This window comes from Delphinapterus leucas, chromosome 4 (assembly GCF_059928025.1).
Source record: "Delphinapterus leucas isolate spDelLeu-1000000601 "Yukka" chromosome 4, BTC_Dleu_Yukka2, whole genome shotgun sequence".
Taxonomy (NCBI): domain Eukaryota; kingdom Metazoa; phylum Chordata; class Mammalia; order Artiodactyla; family Monodontidae; genus Delphinapterus; species Delphinapterus leucas.
In genome coordinates, this window is record NC_143132.1 from 40,810,951 (window position 1) to 40,834,755 (window position 23,805).

The following is a 23,805-nucleotide window of genomic DNA, read 5'->3' on the forward strand; positions in this document are numbered from 1 at the left end:
CATACTAGTTCACAAAACAAGCCTCAACACACTTAAGTGGAGAGAAATAATCTCAAGAATCTTTTCTGACCATGAGTGTATGAAACTAGAAATCAACTACAAAAAGAAAAATGGGAAAAGAACAAACATGTGGATACTAAACAACATGACTAATAATGAAATCAAAGAAGAAATCAGAAAATACCTTGAGACAAATGAAAAGATAACCTTACAAAATGTATGGGTTGCAGCAAAAGTAGTTCTAAGAGGTAAGTTCATAGTGATACAGGCTGCCCTCAAGAAACAAGTAAAACCTTAAATAAGCAACCTAACCTACCACCTAAAAAAGCTAGAAAAAGAACAAATGTAGCACAAAGTCAGCAGAAGGAAAGAAAGAATAAAGATCAGAGAGGAAATAAATAAAACTGAGATCAAAAAAAATAGAAAGATCAATGAAACCAAGAGCTATTTTTTTTGAAAAGATAAAATTGACAAAATTTTAGCCATGCTCACTAGAAGAAAAGAGAAAACCCAAATAAACAAAATAGGAAATAAAGAGGAGAAATAACAACCAATATCACAGAGGTAAAAAAAAAAAATCATAAGAGAATACTATGAACAGTTATATGCCAACAAAATGGACAACCTATAGGAAGTGGACAAGTTTCTAGAAAAATACAGCCTGCCAAGACTGAGTCAAGAAAAAACAGATAATTTGAACAGACAGATCACTAAAAGTGAAGTGGAATCTGTAATAAAAATATTCCCTCCAAACAAATGTCCAAGACCAGGTGGCTTCACTAGGGAATTCTACCAAACATACAAAGAAGAAGTTATACCTATCCTGCTCAGAATATTCCAAAAAATTGAAGAGGTGGGAACACTCCCAAATTCATTCTGAGGCCACCATTACTCTGATACCCAAACCAAACACTACAAAAAAAGAAAATTACAGGCCAAATTCTTTGATGAATGTAGATGCAAAAATCCTCAACAAAATATTAGCAAACTGAATCCAACAATACATAAAAAATATCATACACCATGATCAAGTTGGATTCATTCCAGTATCATAAGGATGGTTTAACATACACAAATCAATCAACATGATACACCCAAACAAAAGGAAAGACAAAAAACACATGACCTCAGTAAGATGCAGAAAAAGCATCTGACAAAATTCAACATCCATTCCTGATAAAAACTCTTACGCAAGTGGATATAGAGGGAATATATCTCAACATAATAAAAGCCATTTATGACAAACCCACAGCCAACATAATACTCAATGGTGAAAAATTTAAAGCCTTCCCACTAAATTCAGGAACATGACAAGGATGCCTACTCTCATAGCTTCTATTAAACATAGTACTGAGGGACTTCCCCGGTGGTCCAGTGGGTAAGACTCTGCGCTTCCAATGTGGGGTCCCTGGGTTCAATCTCTGGTCAGGGAACTAGATCCTGCATGCATGCCACAACTAAGAAGTCCACACGCTGCAACTAAAGATCCCACATGCCTCAGTGAAGATCCATGTGCTGAAACTAAGACCCGCTGCAGCCAAAATAATAAAATAAATATATTTAAAAAAAAAAACAGTATTGTAAGTCCTAGTGACAGCAATCCAAAAAGAAAAAGAAATAAAAGGTATCCAAATTGGAACAAAAGAGGTAAAACTGCCACTATTTGCAGACAACATGATACTCTATATTGAGAACTCTAAAGTCTCCACACAAAAGCTATTAGAACTAACAAATGAATTCAGCAAGGTTGAAGGATACAAGGTTAATATACAAAAGTCTGTTGCATTTCTTTACACTAGCAATGAAGTTTTAGCAAGAGAAAGTAGAAAGACAATCCTGCTTAAAACTGCATCAAAAAATAAGTAAGTAAACCTAGGAATAAACTTAAACAAGGATGTGAAAGAGCTACATGCTGAAAATTATAAAACACTGACTGATAAAGAAAATTGAAGATGATTCAAAGAAATGGAAAAATATCCCATGCTTTTGGATTGGAAGAATTAATATTGTTATAATGGTCCTACTACCCAAAGCAATCTACAGATTTAATGCAATCCCCATCAAAACACGCATGATATTTTTCACACTACTGTAACAAGTAATCCTAAATTTTTTATGGAACCACAAAGGACCCAGAATTGCCAAAGCAGTCCCGAGGGAAAAACAAAGCTGGAGGCATAACCCTTCTAGATTTCAGACTAAAGAACTACAGTTGTATGGTTCTGGCAACAAAACAGACACATAGATCAACATAGATCAACACATAGAGCTGAGAAATAAACCCACACACCTATGGTCAGTTAATCTACAGCAGAGGAGGCAAGAATAGACAATGGAGGAAAGACAGTCTCTTTAGTAATTAGTGCTGGGAAAGCTACATGTAAATCAATGAAATTAGAACACTCCCTCATACCACGTGCAAAAATAAACTAGAAATGGTATAAAGACCTTTCTAAGACATGACACTGTAAGACTCATAGAATAGAACACAGGCAAAACATTCTGACATAAATCATAGCAATATTTTCTTAGGTTAGTCTCTCAAGGCTAAAGAAATAAAAGCAAAATAAACATCTGGGACCTAATCCAATTTAAGAGCTTTTGCACAGCAAAGAAAACCAACAAAATGAAAAGGCAACCTATGAATGGGTGAAAATATTTGCAAACAATGCTACCAATAAGGGGTTAAAATCCAAAATATACAAACAGCTCATACAACTCAATATTGAAAAAACAACTAAATCAAAAAATGTGCAGAAGACCTAAATAGACATTTCTCCAAAAAGACCATACAGATGGCCAACAGGCACATGAAAGGATGCTCAACATCACTAATTACTGGAGAAATACAAATCAAAACCACAATGAGATATCACTTCACACCAGTCAGAAGGCTATCATCAAAAAGTCTACAAATAAATGCTGGAGAGGGTATGGAGAAAAGGGAACCCTCTTACACTGTTGGTGGGAATGTAAATTGGTGCAGCCACTATGGAAAACTATATGGAGGTTCCTTTAAAAACTAAAAATACAATTACCATATGATCCAGTAAATCCTGCTCCTGGGTATATATCTGGAAAACATGAAAACTCTAATTTGAAAATATACATGCACCCTAATGTTCATAGCAACACCATTTCAATAGCTAAGACATAGAAGCAACCTAAGTGTCCACAATAGACAATTGGCTTAAGAAGAAGTGGTATATATATACAATGGAATACTGCTCAGCCATGAAAAAGAATGAAAAAGTGCCATTTGCAGCAATGTGAATGGACCTAGAGAATATTATTCTTAGTGAAATAAATCAGAGAAAGACAAATGCTATATGACATAACTCATATGTGGAATCTAAAAAATAATACTAATGAATCTATACACAAAACAGAAACAGGCTCACAGACTTAGAAAACAAACTTATGGTTATCAAAGGGGAGGGGGAGGAAAGAGGAACAAATTAGAAGTATGGGTTTAACAGATATAAACTACTATACATAAAATAGATAAACAACAAAGGTTTACTATATAGCACAGGGCATTACACTCAGTATCTGGTAATAACCTATAATGGAATACAATCTGCAAAAAAACCAAAACCAAAACCAAACCAAACCAAACAAAACCTGAATCACTTTGCTGTACAACCGAAACTATACGTCACTAAAAAATTTAAAAATCACAAAAAATTCTTATTTTCTTTTGTTCACATTTTATGAATTATGATTACCAACATTTTCAGAACATCATCATTGATCAGTATACATTCTTTTAGATGTATGTAAAGCAAGGGCATGTTTTTGCATGATGTATTGGTGGGAGGGGATATTTTCATCGATAATTTTTATATTCTTTGTTATTTCCTAGCCAAAATAAAGCAGTCATTCATTATCATAATTAGTAAATGGGTAAATATATCTTACTTCTATCCCTACATTCAGATGGTGTGCTGTGATGTCTTTCTTCATTTTATAAGTTAGTCTTTGTAAGGCTGGATCTTTTGAAATTCTTGGGTTTGCACATTAGGGAAAGTCCCAAGAACTGCACACAGGTACCTTTAAAATACTTCTGGTCTCAACTGCTAGACTTTGCATAGTGATTAACTTTTATTGGTAATAAATGTAGCACGCCAATAAACAAGGTATCAAAATACATAAAGTATAATGAGTATTATAAATATACACCACTCTTGAATAACTAAGCTATTGCTAATTTTTCAAGTCTAAATGGACTTGAATTATAAAAGTTTTAGGGACTGCATAGAACTAGGTAGATGAATAAACAGACAAATCAAATATACCTTAGGAAATTTAATGTAATGGTTTATTTTCACCTATAAAATGTATAAATTTTCTGAGGATTTTAATAAAATGTTATTCGATGTTCCATTATAGAGTACCCTACTTTAAATTATTAAATTTTAATTCCATTTAAACATATTGGATTACATTTTGCTAGAAACAAATTTGTACAGGCTCAGATAGCATGAAATAATATTGCAAAACTATCCTGCCTGTCTTCATCATCCTTTCTTTCTGCAACACATTTTTTTCCTTGGAAAATTAAGAAGGAATCAGGGGTACTTTATCCTCTTGTTTAGAACTCAAATGCTGTTGCTGATTATTCTGAAGGAAAGGAGCTTGCAATAGTATCTTAAAGTAGAATGTGTGGAATTTTAGTGACATCTTGTGGCCAAGGCTTTTCTCTGAGTGTTCTATGTCTATGTTGTAGAATTGACTTTGTACTAGTGGACTTCCAACAGGAAAATGTACTACTTCTGAGAGTACCTGAAGACTCCAAAAATTTAAGCTGTTATAAAAGGTTTTAAGGCAATCCATTTCCTTATCCTCAATCTCCTGCCCTCTCCCTACACTATCTGACCATGCGCCTGTGGTCTAGGGACTGTACTATTTCCTTTTTTTTCCAACCTTCCTTTTACAGTTACCATTCTCCCCTTTACCAAAGAAAGACCTACTTCTCATCTCTCCTGAGCCTGACTGTAGTACATTAACCTATGGTATCAAAAGCTTTGGGTGCTAACTACAGAGAATTTTGAATTAATTGATATTGGTATAGGGAAAGGGAATCACTACAATTATCATTCAACAAAAGCTTTGCAAGTCAGGTGGTTGCTAAACTTTCGTTAAAATTATTTGTTTTCAACAAAATTAAAGAAAAACTGAATTAAGTTTTCATCTGATAGATCATTTATTAAAATGAATCTTCTCAATAAATTACCATCTGATTTTTTTCCTTTTGATCTAAAATTTATATACACTAAAATGCACAAATCTTTACTTAGAAAATGTTCAAAATATTGGGGTTCAAAATATTATAATTTCATTCCTCTTTACTGGTTAGTGTAAGCATGATTTCTCATGCTTATATAAAAAGTAGAATTGATGACATACTTATTTATATATGAAATAAGCCCATCTCATTAAATTATGGATTTCCAGTGTGAATTAATTATATTATTTTGATCAATTATATAATACTGAAAATTATAATAATTCAATCCAGAACACATGTTTAGTACTTAAAACACTGTAGTAAAATTTTTAAAAATTGTGATTACATTTTTCTTGTATAGAAGTGTTATACAGTGATTAATAGATTTTTAAATCATAAAATATATCATATTGGGATAAAATTCTATGGGACAACTGGAATAAAATACAAATTTATATATATATATACACACACACACACTGGAATATTAGCCATAAAAAAGAATGAAATAATGACATCTGCAGCAACATGGATGGACCTAGAGATTATCATACTGAGTGAAGCAAATTAGACAAAGGCAAATAACATATGATATCACTTATATGTGGAATCTAAAAAAATGATACAAAGGAACTTATTTACAAAACAGATATAGACTCATAGACATAGAAAACAAACTTATGATTACTGAAGGCAAAAGGGGGGGTAGGGATAAATTAGGGATTTTGGATTAACAGATACACACTACTATATATAAAATAGATAAACAACAAGGACCTACTGTATAGTACAGGGAAAAATAGATAAACAAGGACCTACTGTATAGTACATGGAACTATATTCAATATCTTATAATAACTATAATGGAAAATAATCTGAAAAAGAATACTTAAATATAACTGAATCACTCTCATACACCTGAAACATTGTAAATCAACTATACTTCAATAAAGAAAAGTAGAAAAAAAACTACAAATTAAAATAGTGCAAGTAAAATTTCTAGCTGTTAAAGGAGTTTGTTTGTAAATGTTTAAATAGATACTGGTGGGTAGAGAACACAATGAAGTTGGATACATTTTAAAAAATTAACACATTTTAAAAATGGAAATTACTTCTTTTCAACTATTTAATATAATGAAATATTTCAGATGTCAACTCAAAATTTGTGAGGGAATAAATTTTGCAAGCATTTTTTTAGGGGATATACAAGCAAACAAGTTTGAAGGGCAGGACTTGACATCATTTCTACTTGGCTTTCATTTCATTGACTCAGAGAGATGTTTGGGAGGAAAACCACTTTCACTTGTGCTTCAGACTGTGGTAATATTTTCTGAAACTAAAAGTAGGACAAAATCTGAGTACTCTATAGAAAATTTCAAATCAAAACCATATTCCGAGGTCTAGGAAGCTGTGGTCTGCTAAGCTCAAAATCAAAACAAAGAAAAATTTGTAGAAGAAATTTTTTTCTTTTTCTGACTAGAATTGGAGTGTCCTGTAATTGTCTGTAAGATTCCATTGACTGTAAGCTGCACCACTGATTCAATTACTTTTTTTTTTTTTTTCTTTCTTTTTTTGCGTTACGCGGGCCTCTCACTGTTGTGGCCTCTCCCGTTGTGGAGCACAGGCTCCGGACGCACAGACTCAGCAGCCATGGCTCACGGGCCTAGCCGCTCTGCGGCATGTGGGATCTTCCCGGACCGGGGCACAAACCCGTGTCCCCTGCATCAGCAGGCGGACTCTCAACCACTGCGCCACCAGGGAAGTCCAATTCAATTACTTTTTGATGCCAAAAACTGGCATCACACTCAATGGATATATAGAGTAAAAAAACAAAAAAAACAACTAAAGTCATAAATGTTAAATAATGGTGTGTGTATGTGGTGAGGAAATATCTTAAGATGAAAGAAATAAGCTACATATAAAAAATAGTTTTTAAAAATAACAGATCTTTAATATATATTTTTTATGTGGCAAGGTTAAGTGTGATGTGACTAACATGCATCAAAGTTATAATCAGTAGTGACAGCAAACAGCAAATGCTGAGTGCCTAGTATTGGCATAACGTGGTGCTGGGGTTACACAGAGGTATACTATCTGGTCATTTTTGTTATATAAACAGAAGAAAATTTAATAAGGAGAAGATAGCACAGTTGGTACTAACAATTTGGAAGCATACACAGAATAGACAGAACTGTAAATGAAGAGTAGGATTTACATCCATGTAGAAGAGAGGGTGGCAAACTGGCCCCAGAACCAAAGCTCACCCAACATCTGTTCTGTATAATACCTCAAGCTAAGAATGGTTTTACTATTTTTAAATAGTTTAAAAAAATTAAAAATAATATTTGGTAACACATGGACATTATGTGAAATTCAAATATTACTGGAGTATATCTATGCTTATTCATTTATTGTTGGGCTCATTTTGCTTTACAGCACAGAGTTGAGTAGTTGTAACAGAGACCATATGGTTAGCAAAGCCTAAAATATTTGTTATCTGATCCTTAATACAAAATGTTTGCCTATTTCTGATGTAGAGAATCAACTTTATAGGCTGAATTGGTGACACTCACAAAGGCTCAGTGGCGGGAGTGCAAGGTGATGAAGTATAAGTAGTAGAAGAAAAGTCTGTAGAGGTGGATGAGGGCCAGCTTGAGAGACTTTACATTAGGCATTGAGATGCTGCAGCAATTTTCTGAGCCAGGGAATGACTTTCATAGTGCTCTTCAGAAAGATTAATTTGGCAGCAGTATGTAAAATAGATTAAAATACAGTCTTAACAACTGAAGTAGAGAAGCAAGTTAGAAGACTAAAACAATGGTATAAATATAAGGCAGTGTGTATCTGGAGCTCAGTGGTGATTTGGGAATGAAAAGAAATGTAAAAAATTAACTCTAATACTTACTAATAACTAATAGTAATATAATATTAAATATATTTTAATCTGAATTTTATCCCAGTTCTAGTATACATTATTTGACCCAACTCTGTTATACAGAACTATGTTTATAATAAGGCACCTCGCCAAATGTGAAATTAACAAGCCAATCACAACATTACCCTCTTGAATGCAATGTTGTTAACTTAGTCATCTATTAAATCATTTATTCACTAAGAATTTATTCTTTGCCTACTATGATCTAAGCACTATTCTTGGTGGTGAATGAAAGAGCAGTGAACAAAGGAGACAAAAAAATGTCATCAAGATGACAGAACAAGAGGATGTGTAGCTCACCTCTCCCCACAAACACATTAAAAGTATACCTATATGTGGAACAATTCTCACAGAAAACGAATTGGAAACTGGCAGATCTCCCATACAACCAAAGCTGCAAGAAAGATCTTCATGTAACTGGGTAGGATGAAAAAAAAAAAAAAAAGAGGCATCAGGTTGGAACTTGCACACCTGGGAGGGATCTCTAAGGAAGAGATGGTCCACGTGGGAAGACCCTAGCCCAGGGAAGGGGGCATGTAGACCCATAATCTAGGCATCCCAGTAATGGGGTCCTGTATGGAGGAACAAAGCTCCTTTGCCCGCTGAGAAATCTGCTGAGACAGATAGAAGGGCTGGAGAAGCCTAGACTCTACTTGCAAGGAGTTTGCATATGCTGGCTTGCTAACAGTCAAGGCAGAAAGAGCCTTGCACTGGTGGCTGCCACCTCACCACACTTCCCAACCCAAAGAAGCAAATGCCTTGGCCTCGCTCACTCCACACCACAGCCTGGTGCTAGATCAGGGCAAAGTTTGATCTAGCTACACAGGGAGACTGGGGCACCTGGGGTGAGCCCTAGAGACCATGATCAACCCACACATGGAGGTGGCAGGTTGAGCCAGGCAGACGTTGTCAGTGCATGCACTGGGTAGCGCCATAGAGCATGCAGTGGCTAAGCACTGAGTGTCAGGAAGACAGAGGACTTTATCTAGTTACACAGAAAGAGACCAAAGTGCCTAGGATGTGATCTGGGTGGAGCCACAGAGCCCATTGTCAGCATGAACACTGGGCAGTGCCACAAGAATGTGCAGCAAATAACCACTGAGTCTCAGCCTGACAGTCCCTGGGCAGGGTTACACAGAGATTCATTTCCCAGTGAGAGCATCCTGGCTCTGCCTACTCCACTCTGCCGCTTAGCCCTAGCTCTGGGGCAGACAGGTCGCAGAAGAAATCTGTCACAGAGGCAGCCCAGAGCCCAGGCAGCAGGACAGCCACCTCAATTTCTGCAGCCACAACACCCTGACACCCAGCCTAATCTACACCTCAGCCTTGCACTAGATCTGGGATGAACACAACAGAAAGGGGTGCAACTTTAGGCTGCTTCTGGGTAGAAGTGCAGATGCCTATACCGGTGGTGCGTAGATTTGCTGTGATTTCACGGGCCTCACTTGCTTCACCAATCTACCTCCTTTGAGGTGGGGCATGAAGTCAAGGGCAATGGAGCTTGACCCAGCCCACCCACAGGACTTCTACCCCAACAACTGGGGAGCTGACTCTGCCCTAGACAGAGTGGTGACAGCCTCAGAGGAAAGATGAAGCCCGGCCTCACATCCAGTTCAGGTTCTAAACACCACAACATCAATCACCCATCAGGGGATAGTGTCCATCACACTGAGGAAAGATGTGGCTGGCATCCATACCAAAACAAGCCCTCATGTAGAAAATATTGGACACACACAGTAACACAGAGATGCTCCCACATAAAAACACCCCATTCAAGACCAAAACAGATAATTGTTTCTCCTAAATTCATAAAGACAGAGAAAGTTAAATAAAATGAAAAGCCAGAGGAACTACTGCCAATTGAAAGAACAAGTAAAATCCTTTGAAAGAACAAATAGTGAAACAGACCTCACCAGTCTACTACACCCCAAGTTCAAAAAGGAGGTAATAAAAATGCTAAAGAAATTAAGAAAGGTTATTGATAGAAATGCAGATCACTGTAACAAGGAAATAGAAGCTATAAAGATTAACCAATAAAAATTAGACAATTCAACTGCCAAGATAAAAAACAATTTAGAAGCAATGAATAGCAGACTAAATGACACAGAGGAATGAATAAGTGACCCAGAGATAGAATAATGTAAATCACTCAATCAGAACATCAGACAGAAAGACAAATGAAACAAAAAAGGAAAGCAACATACAAGATCTATGGGATAATATAAAGCTTGTCAACCTATCCAAAATAGGTATCAGAAGGAGAAGAAAAAGAAAAAGGGATTGAAAATGTATTTGAAGAAATTATGGCTGAAAACTTCCCAAAACCTAAAGAAGGAAACAGATATTCAGGTACAGGAAGAACAGAGGGTCCCAAACAAGATGACACCAAACAGATCCACACCAAATATATTGTAATTAAAATGTCAAAAGTTAAACAAAAAGAGAGGATTCTAAAGGCAGCAAGAGAAGAACAAAGAGTCATTTACAAGGAACTGCCATAAGGCAATTAGGAGATTTCTCTGCAGAAACTTTGCAGGCCAGAAGGGAGTGGCATGATATATTCAAAGTCCTGAAAGGGGAAAATCTGCAACCTAGGATACTCTACCCAGCAAGATTATAATTTAGAATAGAAAGAGATAATTTCTCAGACAAGCAAAAACTAAAAGAATTCATCAATACTAAACCTATGCTAAAAAGTATATTGAAAGGTCTTCTCTAAATAGAAAAGGAACAAAAATCTATAGAAAAGGGAAAAAATCACAATAGGAAAAGCAAATATATAGAAGGATTAAAACATAACACTGTAAATCAAATATGCTCCCATAAAATTTTTTTTAAAAAAAGGATTGAAGATCATTTAAATAAGCCAGTACATATATTTTAAAAATAATCAATAAACTTTCAAAAGCAAAATGGAAACAGACTCACAGACATTAAAGATAAACTTATGGTTACCAAAGGGGAAGGGGGGCAAAATAAATTAAGAGTATGGTAATAACAAGTACAATATATATGTATAAAACAGATAACCAAGAAGGATTTAATGTACAACACAGAGAACTATATTCAATATCTTGAAATAACCTATAATGGAAAATAATCTGAAAAAATATATAACTGAATCACTGGTATATAGCTGAAACTACACAATATTGTAAATTAACTATAATAAAAAAGGTTCAGGGCTTCCCTGGTGGTGCAGTGGTTGAGAGTCCACCTGCCGATGCAGGGGACATGGGTTCGTGCCCCAGTCTGGGAGGATTCCGCACGCCATGGAGCGGCTGGGCCTGTGAGCCATGGCCACTGAGTCTGCGCATCCGGAGCCTGTGCTCTGCAACAGGAGAGGCCGCAACAGTGAGAGGCCCATGTACCGCAAAAAAAAAAAAAAAAAAAAGTTCAGAGATTTTAACTGAAATTAAAAAGAAAAAAAAATGAAAGCGATCATATCTACAATTAACAGTAAAAGAATAAGCATGAAGATGTAAAGTAGGACATCAAAATCACAAAATGTGGGAGAGGGGAATAAAAAATGTAGATCCTTTAGAATGTGTTTGAAACTTTATGACTCATTTCAGGGCAAAAGACACACACACTGAAAGTGAGGGGATGGAAAAAGATATTTCATGCAAATAGAAATGGCAAGAAAGTGGGGGTAACAATACTCATATCAGAAAAAATAGACATTAAAACAAAGGCTATAAAAACAGACCAAGAAGGACATTTGGGACTTCCCTGGTGGTCCAGCATTAAGACCCCATGCTTCCACTGCAGGGGGTGTGGGTTCGATCCCTGGTCAGGGGACTAATATCCCGCATACCACATGGTGTGGCCAAAAAAAAAATTAAAAAAAAGAAAAAAGACAAAGAAGGACATTGTATAATGATAAAGAGATCAATGCAAAAGAAGACATTATGCTCATTAACATATGCACCCAATACAGGAGCACCAAAATATATAAAGCAAATACTAACAGACATAAAGGGAGAAATGGATAATATTACAATAATAATAGTAGGACACCAATAGAGAGATCATCCAAACAGAAAATCCATAAGGCAACAGAGGTCTTAAATGACACAATACAATAGATCAGTTGGACTTAATTGATACCTATAAAACACTACTTCCAAAAAAACCCCACAAAAACCCAGAATACACATTCTTTTCAAGCATGCATGGAATGTTCTCTAGGATAGACCACATACTATGTCACAAAACAAGCCTCAACACATTTAAAAGGATACAAATTATCTCAAGCATCTTTTCTGACCGCAATGTATGAAACTATAAATCAACCACAGAAAGAAAAATGGGAAGAGAACAAACAAATGGAGACTAAAAAACATGCTATTAAAAACCCAATGGGAATACTTATGAAATCAAAGAAGAAATCAGAAAATTCCTCAAGACAAATGAAAATGAACACATAGCACTACAAAATCTATGGGATGGGAAATTCATAGTGATACAGATCTTTCTAAAGAAACAAGAAAAATCTCAAATAAACAACCTAATCTACCACCTAAAAGAATTAGATAAAGAAGAACAAACAAAACCCAAAGTCAGCTAAAGGAAGGAAAAAATAAAGATCAGAGAGGAAATAAATAAAACAGATCAAAAAAAGAGTAGGAAAGATCAATGAAACCAAGAGCTGTTGTTTTGAAACGATAAAAAAAAAAAATAAATAAACAAAGCTCTAGCCAGGCTCACCAAGAACAAAAGAGAGAAGACCCAAATAAACCAAATAAGAAATGAAAGAAAAGAAATAAAAACTGATGCCACAGAAATACAAAAATCTTTAGAGAATACTATGAATGTACGTCAGCAAATTGAACAACCTAAAAGAAACGGACAAGTTTCTAGAAACATATAGCCTGCCTAAACTGAGTCTAGTAGAAACATTTAATTTGAACAGACTGATCACTAGAAGCTAAATGGAATCTATAATAATAATAAAAATAACTTCCTCCAAACAAAAGTCCAGGACCAGATGGCTTCACTGTATAATTCTTCCAAATATACAAAGAAGATCTTATACCTATTCTGCTCAAACTATTCCAAAATATTGAAGAGGAGGGAACACTCCTAAATTCATTCCATGAAGCCATCATCACCCTGATACCAAAACCAGACAAAGACAGTACAAAGAAGAAAAATTCTTTGATGAAGAATTTCAGGCCAGTATCTTTGATGAATATAGATGCAAAAGCCTCAACAAAATATTAACAAGCTGAATCCAACAATACATAAAAAGGGTCATACACCATGATCAAGTTGGATTCATTCCAGGGTCACAGGATAGTTCAACATATGCAAATCAATCAATGTGATCACCATATTAACAAAGAAAAGGCAAAAAACACATAATCATCTCAATGGATGTAGAAAAAGCACTGGACAAAATCAACATCCATTCATGATAAGACCCCTCCCAGATAAATTTAGAGTAAATAAATCTCAATATAATAAAAGTCATTTATGACAAACCAATAGCCAACATAATACTCAATGGTGAAAAACTGAATGCTTTCCCGATAAATTCAGGAACATGACAAAGATGCCCACTCTCACCATTTCTATTCAGCATAGATTTGGAAATCCTAGCCTCAGTAATCAGACAAGAAAAATTAATAAAAGGTATCCAAATTGGAAGAGGTAAAACTGTCACTATGGGCAGATGACATGATAGTCTATATAGAGAACCCTAAAGTCTCCATACAAAAACTATTAGAATAAAGGAATCCAGCAATGTAGGATACAATATTAATATACAGAAATCTGTTGCATTTTTTTACACAGATAACAAAATATTAGAAAGAGAAAACCCCTAGGAATAAACTTAACCAAGGAGGTGAAAGAGCTGTAGGCTGACAATTATAAAACATTAATAAAGGAAATTAATGATTATTCAAGGAAATGGAAAGATATCCCATACTCTTGGATTGGAAGAATTAATATTGTTAAAATGGCCATACTGCCCAAAGCAATCTACAGATTTAATGCAATCCTTATCAAAATACCCATGACATTTTTCACAGAACTACAACAGATAACCCTAAAATTTATATGGAACCACAAAAGACCCAGAATTGCCAAAGCAATTCTGAGGAAAAACAAAGTTAGACGCATAACTCCTCTAGACTTCAGACTATACTACAGAGCTACAGTAATCAAAATAGTGTGGTATTTGCACAAAAACAGACATATTGATCAATGGAACAGAATAGAGGACCCAGAAATAAACCCACACACCTAAGGTAATTTAATCTATGACAAGGGAGGCAAGAATAGACAATGGAGGAAAGAGTCTCTTCAGCAATTGGTGCTGGGAAAGCTGGACAGCTACCTGTAAATCAGTGAAATTAGGATACTCCCTCACACCATATATAAAAATGAACTCATAATGGTTTAAAGACCTAAATATAAGACATGACACCATATGACTCTTAGAAGAGAACACCAGCAACACATTCTCTGACATAAATTGTAGCAATATTTTCTTAGATCAGTCTTCCAAGGCAAAAGAAGTTAAGGTAAAAATAAATGGGACCTAATCAAATTTAGAAGCTTTTGCACAGAAAAGGAAACCATCACACAAACAAAAACACTACCTATGGAATGGGAGATTATATTTGCAAGTGATGCTACTGACAAGTGGTTAATTTCCAAAATATACAAACAGCTCATACAACTCAATATCAAAAAAGCCAACAACCCAATCAAATATAGGCAGAAGACCTAAACAGACATTTCTCCAAAGAAGACATACAGATGAAAAATAAGCACATAAAAAATGCTCAACATTGCTAATTATTAGAGAAATGTAAATCAAAACCACAATAAGGTATCACCTCGTACTGGTCACAATGACTATCACCAAAAAGTCTACAAATAATAAATGCTGGTGAGGATGTGGAGAAAAAAGAATCCTTGTACACTGTTGGTGGGAATGTAATTTGGTGCAGCCACTATGGAGAACTGTATGGAGGTTCCTTAAAAGACTAAAAGTAGAGCCACCATATGATCCAGCAATACCATTCTTGGGTATATATCCAGAAAAAAGTAAAATTCTAATTTGAAGAGATACTTGCACCCCAATGTTCATAGCAGCACTATTTAGCCAACACATGGAAGCAACCCGTGTCTGTCCACAGATGATTGACTTAAGAAGTGGTATATATATATATACAATGGAATATTACTCAGCCATAAAAAGAAAATATTGCCATTTTCAGGAATATGGATAGACCTAGAGAATATTATGCTTAGTGAAATAAGTCAGAGAAAGACAAATGCTACATGATATCACTCATATGTGGGATCTAAAAAATAATACAAATGGATCTATGTACAAAACAGAAACTGATTCACAGACATAGAAAAGAAACCCATGGTTACCAAAGGGGAGAGGGAGGGGAGAGAAACAAACTAGGAATATGGGATTCACAGATACAAGCTACTATACATAAAATAGATAACCAGCAGGGATTTACTGTATGGCATAGGGTATTATACCCAATATCTTTTTAAGCTATAATAGAATATAATCTGCAAAAATCAAAACAGACAAAAAAACCCAAAACTTGAATCACTTTGCTGTACAGCTGTAACTAACACAATATTGTAAATCAAATATTTCAATAAAAAAATTAAAATATAATTATTAAAGAAGGGGAGTGCCTTAGGATATGTAGATCATTGCAACAGTAGGGCATTGTTTTGCATAGTTTAATGGCTTGAGATTCAGAGCTGAGTGTTTTCAGGGAGGAGTGAGGGAGAATGGTCATCTTCATGCTGACTGATAAGAGAACTGTAAGAGAGAAAATAGCTTCTATTTGATGAGGCTGTAAAGAAACATCTTTCAGGTAGACTTTGAGGAAGAAGTTCAAGAGAGAATATTCATAGCAGAGGCCAGATAAGACATTTACCAAAAAAAGCAAAATTTTATTTACCAAAGTACAAAAAGCTTCACTTGAGGGATCAATCTTGAGGGATCAATCTTAACTCAGAAAGTCTTGGCCTTCCTTGCTTTCACAGTTATATATGAATTGCCTTATTGTCTGACTTTTCTTTTATCAAGAATTCAGTTTCTGGGAACTGTGTGTAACTAGAATGTCAGTAAATAAAATAAGTGCAGTATGGGAGTTTATCATTTAAAGCAACACAGTGGTAAGTCTTTCTGTGTTGTGCCATGTCTTTCTGAACACAATTTCCCATGTTCTCTTTTGACTGACAGGTCTACCACAAGGAATAACCATGATTGCGATGAGGGGAGTCATCTATGCCAGAAGGGGTTAGCTGGGCAAGGACTAGAGGGGGTGCTGGGGCAGATGCCAACAGTGGGAGTTAACAGCTGCACTGGTGGCTGCAACAAGGGGAAATTGTAATCACTACTCAGGAGGAGTCAAGGGGCATCATGGGACCCAGATAGAAGGAGAGACACTGAATCAGCATTTTTTTGAGGGGGAGGGTACTATTTTTATCCACATCATTCTGGTTTTTCTTTTCCAAATTAAGGTTTTCTGTGTTTTACTGATGATGGATGCAGGCTATCTGCTGAAAGGAAGCTCTGGAATGCCACCCTGTTTTATGCAAGTCTCAAGAAAAAAAAAAAAAAGGATTTTGCCCACTCAAAATAACCATTACTTTGCTGGAATAGGATTATTCTGGAAGAATGGCTAACAATTTAAATATGAGTGAGAGATTTTATAGCTAGTCAAGGTGGTAGAGGTGGTTAAAGAAGATTTATAGAAAGTAAACGTTTAACGGTCTACAACAGGATTGGCAAATACTTGATTCCAAACTCCTCCACCCTCCTATAACCCCAACCTGTAGTGGACACCAGTAATCAATCTTCCCATTCTTTCCCACTGAGCTCAAAGGAGGTCACACATTCTTGAATACATTTTTCCAGGCACCATTCCTAATCAATTGACGTTAGAAAGAGAAGTAAAATCCAACCATCATCTCAGATCTAGATGTCTTTTGTGCTTCCTGGGAAATGCAATCTCCTTGCTATGTTCTTCAAAGGGGGCCGTGTCCTTGAACCACAAAGTTGGCATTTGTGAATATGGTCAATTATTCAGTAACATGTGTTTTATATTTGACTATAAATTTTATTGTTTCATGAATGTGGGATGTATCCTTCAACAGTTTGTAATGTAGATATATTATATAGTGCCTCTGGTATTGGGAGATGATTACTTATGCAGTAAATCCTCCATGGTTATTATAGTGATTATATGTAAGACTTGGTTTAATAATTTGCAAACTGTATTTCTAATATAATTATAATGTATAAATAGACTTTTTAATGACATTATTTATGTCAAACATTTACATTTGAATAGATATTTGTTTATGTTTTCTATTACTTGTGATTTCAATGAGAAACTTACCTTGGTAATTTAAATATCTTTAATTAAAATCACATTTAATATAAATAATGTATTTCATCATATAATTATATGGTTTAGAGTCTGAAGAGGTCTTAGAGATTATCTATTCCCCCCTAAAATGTAATGCAGAAATTCTTTCTACAGCATTTTTTATAGATAGTCACCCAAATTTCTTAGACCATATTTGGTAAAAGGGAAGTCACTGTATCCCTAGATAGCTCTTTTAATGTGCAGGCAACTATAATTATTAAAAGTTCTTTCTTTTAAAAGCAAACCCCAAATATATCATTTCACCCTTAAATACTTCAACAAACACAGTAGTCCTCCTTTATCCACAGGAGATTCGCTCTAAGACCCCCCATTGGATAGTACCAAATCCTATGTTTTTTCCTATGTATAAATACCTATGATAAAGTTAATTTATAAATTAGGCACAGTAAGATATTAACAACAATAGTTAATAATAAAATAGAACAAGTCTAACAATATACTGTAATAAAAATTATGTGAAGGTGTCCTTTCTCCTTCCCTCTCTCTCTAAATATCTTATTGTATAAATTTAAGTGTTTGGTTAAGATGGAAGAGGCATTATTGCACACTATGGCTGGCAGTTTGAGGTGCATCAGCAAAACTAGTACAAATTTCTTTTTCTTTCTTCACAAGTTCATGCTATCTATGAAGACCTGCTCTTCCTGTAGATCTTAGCAACCTCAGCATTCAATTTTTTTCTTTCCTTATTAAGTCAAGAACTTTTTCCTTTTCACATAGAGGAAGCATTTCATCTCTTCTCTTTGGCATATCTGAATTGCCAGTATCACTACTCTTGTGCTTTGGGGCCATTATTAGGTAAAATAAGTCACTTTAGCACAAGCGCTAAGAAACCGTGACAGTTGATCTGATAACTGAGATGGCTTCTAAGTGACTAACAGGTGGGATACTCTGGACAAAGGGATGTTTCACCATCAGAGAGGGATGGCTGCAGATTTCATCATGCTGTTCAGAAGGCACACAATTTAAAACTTAGGAGTTGCTTATTTCTGGAATTTTCTATTTAATATTTTTGGGCCACAGTTGAACATGGGTAACTGAAACCTCAGAAATCAGTACCATGGATAAGGGGGCACTACTGTAATTTTTTTTTTTTTTAATGGAGGGGGGATTTGCTAACAAAACAATTACACTATTGTTACATCTAACAAGATTAAACAGAATAGATTAAGTAATTATTGAAAAAATTACGGTTGTTTTAGCTGGATGAGTGGTAAATGGGGATTATTATGCTGCCTACTTTTGAATTTGTTTAGAAGTTTTCCTAATGAACTTATTTAAAGAATATTACTAGAAGTTTTATATATATATATATATATATATAATAAAAATTTTATGTTGAGTGGAAATCTACCACTTTGTAATTAAAACCCATTTCATCCACTAGAGCAGTGGTGCTCAAACTTTAGTGTGCATTTCGATTATCTGGACAGTTTGTTGTAACACAGATTGCTGCCTCACTCACAGCCCCCCAAGAAATTTGGATTTCTTAGTTCTGTGGTAAGACTGTCTTACCTAGGGTAAGATGTCTATCTAAGGACTCATTTTGAAAACTTCTGACCCATGTTAACTCTATTGGAGCCTAAGGTATGGCCCTAGTACCTGATGACATAATTACTAAAAGCTATAGGGGATAAATAATGTTAGGGTTTGAGGTGTTTAAATAAGAAATGGGCAGCAAGTCAGCTTCTATACCATGTTCTCATACATCCCTTTACATTTCCAAATATAGATCCATAGAAACTTTATACAACCTGCCCACCTGAACTGAGCTTTGGACTAGGTATAAGTATGAATTCTATATGTGAACATGTGACTTTTACCATGCAAATTAAAATTTAAAATACCTCTACTCATATAGAAAACTCAATTATTCTGATATCTGTGTTTAGCTGGAATAAATAATTGTGCTGGGATGGTAAGATCTTCCTGGATTGATAAGGTTGGAACCTCCATGGGCATCATTTCAGTGCCTGTTATATTTTCTAGCACTTTTACTCCTAGAAACTCACTTACTCAGCCTGGAGGATATAGGTGAAAATATAATTTAGAAACGATACATGCATTTTTCATTTTTATATTACAGAGTTGAAGGAAAATTTCCCTTCATAATAGCCTTGGATCAAAAACCGGAAGGGACTAACTTTAGTCAAAATTGGCAAAGCGTATAAAACACTATGCTTAGGAATCATCTGGGATAAGGACATTAAGGAAACTGGTTTCTTCATCAAATAGGTATTGAGCACTATCTATATATAGGATACTGTATTAGTATATGGAGTATGCAAAGATGAAAACACATGAATCTTGTTTTCATGCTACAAGTGAGTAAGCAAGATATCATACGTACATAAGTAAACTTCAAATTATCTCCCATGCCTAGAGAGTTCCACAAAAGATGCTAGTTACTGAATTTAAAATATTCTCAATATCTGAAAATAAAGCTATTAGATATTCTCAATTCTACCTCATTATTTCTTTCCTGTCACACCTAAGATTCTGGAAACCATGCTCTGTATTTTTTCCTTTTCTTCTTTACCTTGCATTTACTTCACCCTACTGCAATTTGTCTTCTGTTCTAACTATTCCTCTTAAAATTCCTCTCGACAAGGTCATCAGTAACCATTTTAACTGCAAATTTAAAAAAAATTAGATTTTTTCTCTTACTATCTTTTTGCTGACTTAGTAGAGTTGGAAAATTTCCTTGAAACTTTTTATTCCCTTAAAATCTATGATATCCTGCTCTCATACTTCTTCTACTGCAGGTAAATATGGTGAATAATATATTAATGAGAGCAACCTAATATGTTTAATCCATTTTATTTTTATATCACCCAAAGCTTGGCACATTTTAGGTTTGGTGTCCTCCAGGAGGAATTAGGACAGCCAGCCATAAATCTTCAACAGCAAATATATTATGGACATTTTCTTTATGCAAGTAGTCTTTAAAGGTACTAAGAGGGAGAAAAAATGAGGATGTATGTATATCCTAAAGGAATTTACAATCTATTGGGTACTATATAGTCAAATAACTATACTATTAGGAAGTTACAAGAAGTAGCAAGTACTTTTCAGCATTTCTTTTCTGGAAATATGGCCAACAAGACATTTAAAATCCTTTAGTTTTTTAGGAGGAGAATAGAAATATTGATTAACTTTAGAATTTATGTAATTGTACATGTTACAATTTTAAGGGTGACCACTAAATTGAATTTAATTTACAATTTTCATGAATTAAAATGAGGGGACACATGAAGTCAACAGAAAGTGAGCTTAAAATCCAAGAGAAAAGCAGGACAATTAGAAAGCACAAAATAAAATATTAGCAATATCAGTAGCCATAATAAATGTAAATGGATTAAACTGTCAGTTAAAAGAAAAAGATGTTCAGACTTGATAAAACATTTTTTTTAGCTATTAGTATCACTGATGATCCATATGAAAACAAATGACCGACCACTCTAACTCCTATAGAAGTCACTTCCATATGGTTTAACCAAACAATAGAGAAAAGCAAAAACTTCAATCTCTCAGAAGAATATAAAGGAGAACACATTTAACCACAAATAAAGAAGTATTTATTAGACAAGGTATAATAGCACAAACCACAAGGGAGAAGATGGTTAAATTGACCACAAATACATACAGTTATTTAATTTATGTGAGGCATTATTGGACACTAATCAATATTAGCTATAGTAATATTTTTAAAATTCTGTTTATCTAATGAAAATATAAAAAACTAAAAATATAAGCTAAAGTTGAGCAAAGATATTTGAAAGTAAAAGAGTGATAAAGGCTAGCATCCAGAATTTTAAAAGATCTTAAGGAAAAGATAAATTCAATTGAAAAATTGATGAATAGGCAATTTTTAGGAGAAGACAAGTGACTAATAAACTTGTTGAAGTTAGGAGAGGAGTCAATATGGCAGAATAGGAGGATGCAGGATTCGTCACTCCTCACAAGTACATCAAGAATACATCTACAAATGGAACAGTTCTCATAGAGCACCTGCTGAACATTAGCAGAAGACCTCAGAATTGTAAAAGGACAAGAAAAATCCCCTTGCAACTTGGTAGGATGAAAAAAAGAAGAAAAAAAGAAAAGAGGAATCAAAAAAGGGACCAGCAACCTTGGCAGGAAGCTGAAGGGGAGGGGAGGTCTCTGCACTCAGAAAATCTCCCTCACGGTGGGGAAGTCAGCTGGGACAGAAAAGGACCTTTGGGGGATCAGAGGAGAACACCGCAGATAGTCTGTGGAAGACAGGACAAAGTAAGAACTGCATGCATGGTCTACACCACAGCTCTGCACATTCCAGCCTGAGTCGTGAGTTGCCAGTTGTGAAGGGGGGCTGGGTGCTGGAAAGTGGGGTTTGGAGCATGGACCCAGGGAGGGGACAGCTGTTGGCTATGAAAAGACAGCCTGAAGGGACAGGAGTAAGGAGCTCCACAACCAGGAAAGTCTTTGGAAAAAGCCTAGGACACCATAAAAGCAAGGTGTCATTGTTGAGTGGCTCTCAAGGGGCGGAGCTGCCATTATAACCCCTCTCCCCACGTTTCAGCTCCTTCGACCTCCTCCATGGGCACTGGGGGGGGGGCTTCCATCTGAGTGGGCCTGCCTGCCCCTTGGGCCGGGGTCTCCTCTGCCCATGGGCTCCGGGAGCCTGAGTGTCGCCCATCCCAAAGCCTCCTTGGGAATCAGCCCTGGGTGCCCCTGCCTGTGATGAGAATCTGCAGATGGTGGCAGGGGCTGAGTGCTAAAGTGTGGAGTTGGGAGAACAGATCTAGGGAGAGGAGCACTGTTGGCTGCACGGATACAGCAGAGGGGACGGGAGTGAGGGGATGTGAGGCTGGGAATGCCCCTAGAGGAAGTGTGGTCTGCCTGGAAAGTGAGGTGCCATTGTTGAGAGGTGCTCAGGGGATGGGGTCACCATGGCCCCCATACGCAAGCTCCTGCCTCTGTGGTCACTGGGAGGGACTCCCACCAGAGCAAGCACACCACAGTCTGTTGCAACTGCCTGCTGGTTCCACCCCTGCAGGCAACTCACATAAACCTCAATTGTGGCTGCCATACCCCTCCCTGTCTTGAGTGAGTAATTGTGCCTCAAGCAGCTGCTGCTTTCGCTCCCTCTAGCCTGGGCAAGGAACAGATGCCTGAGGGTGGTGCACATGCAGAGGTGGGGTCAAAACCAAAGCTGAGCCCCAGGGGCAATGCAACTAAGGAAGAGAACAGGAATCCTTCCGTGCAGCTGCATAAACCGGAGATTAAATCCCTGAGATCAGCTTAGTTAACCCTGCATCTGTGGAATACCTGAATAGACAATGAGTCTTCCCACAATTGAGACAGGTCTAACCTTTGTAGCAGTGGACACTGGGGGGCAAGTACACACAGGAGTCAGGCCAGTTCAGAGTCTGAGCTGTCCCCATAGTGCCCACAGCCAGTCCAAAGACCTACCTAGAGGTATTGGAAGACCTCCTGGGGAGGTGGGGATTGGCTTTGGCTCATTGTGGGAGCAAGGACACGGACAGAGGAGGCCCCAGGAAAATATTCTTATTACTAATATTCTTTTTTTGTTTCATTTTGTTCAGTTGTTGGTGTTGTTGCTTTTATTATTGTTTACCTTTTACTTTTAATTTTGATATTTTGTATTTTTTTAAATATATATTTTTTAGTTTTCTATTTTTACTTAACTTTTTAGCTGTTTTGTGGTTTTCTTGTTTTTGTTCTTTGTATTTTATTTTTTAAATTTATTTCTTTTCTTTATTTTTTTTGATTGTTTTTGTGTATATATTTTATGTTTTCTTTGCTTTTTTTTGTTGTTTGTCTACTTTCTGTTTTTGTTTTATTCCTCATTTTTTGTTTTTCTTAGTTTAGTCCTTACCGACTGTTCTCATTTTTGAGTTCTTCTGTTTATTTGTTCTCTTGTTTGCGTGTTTCTTTTTCTGCATGGGTGTGTGTTGTGTTGTTGTTGCTGCTGTTTGTTTGCTGTTTTGCTATTTGTCTTGGGTTTTGTACATCTGTTTTCTTTTCTTCCTTTTCTTTCTTTTTTCTCTGGGTGCACTGTGTGGCCTGTGGGCTCTTGCTTCCCTGGCCAGGGTGCGAGCTTCAAGTCCATGAAAAAAATCAACAAATAACCTACAAGGGAATCCCCATAAGGTTATCAGCTGATTTTTCAGCAGAAACTCTGCAGACCA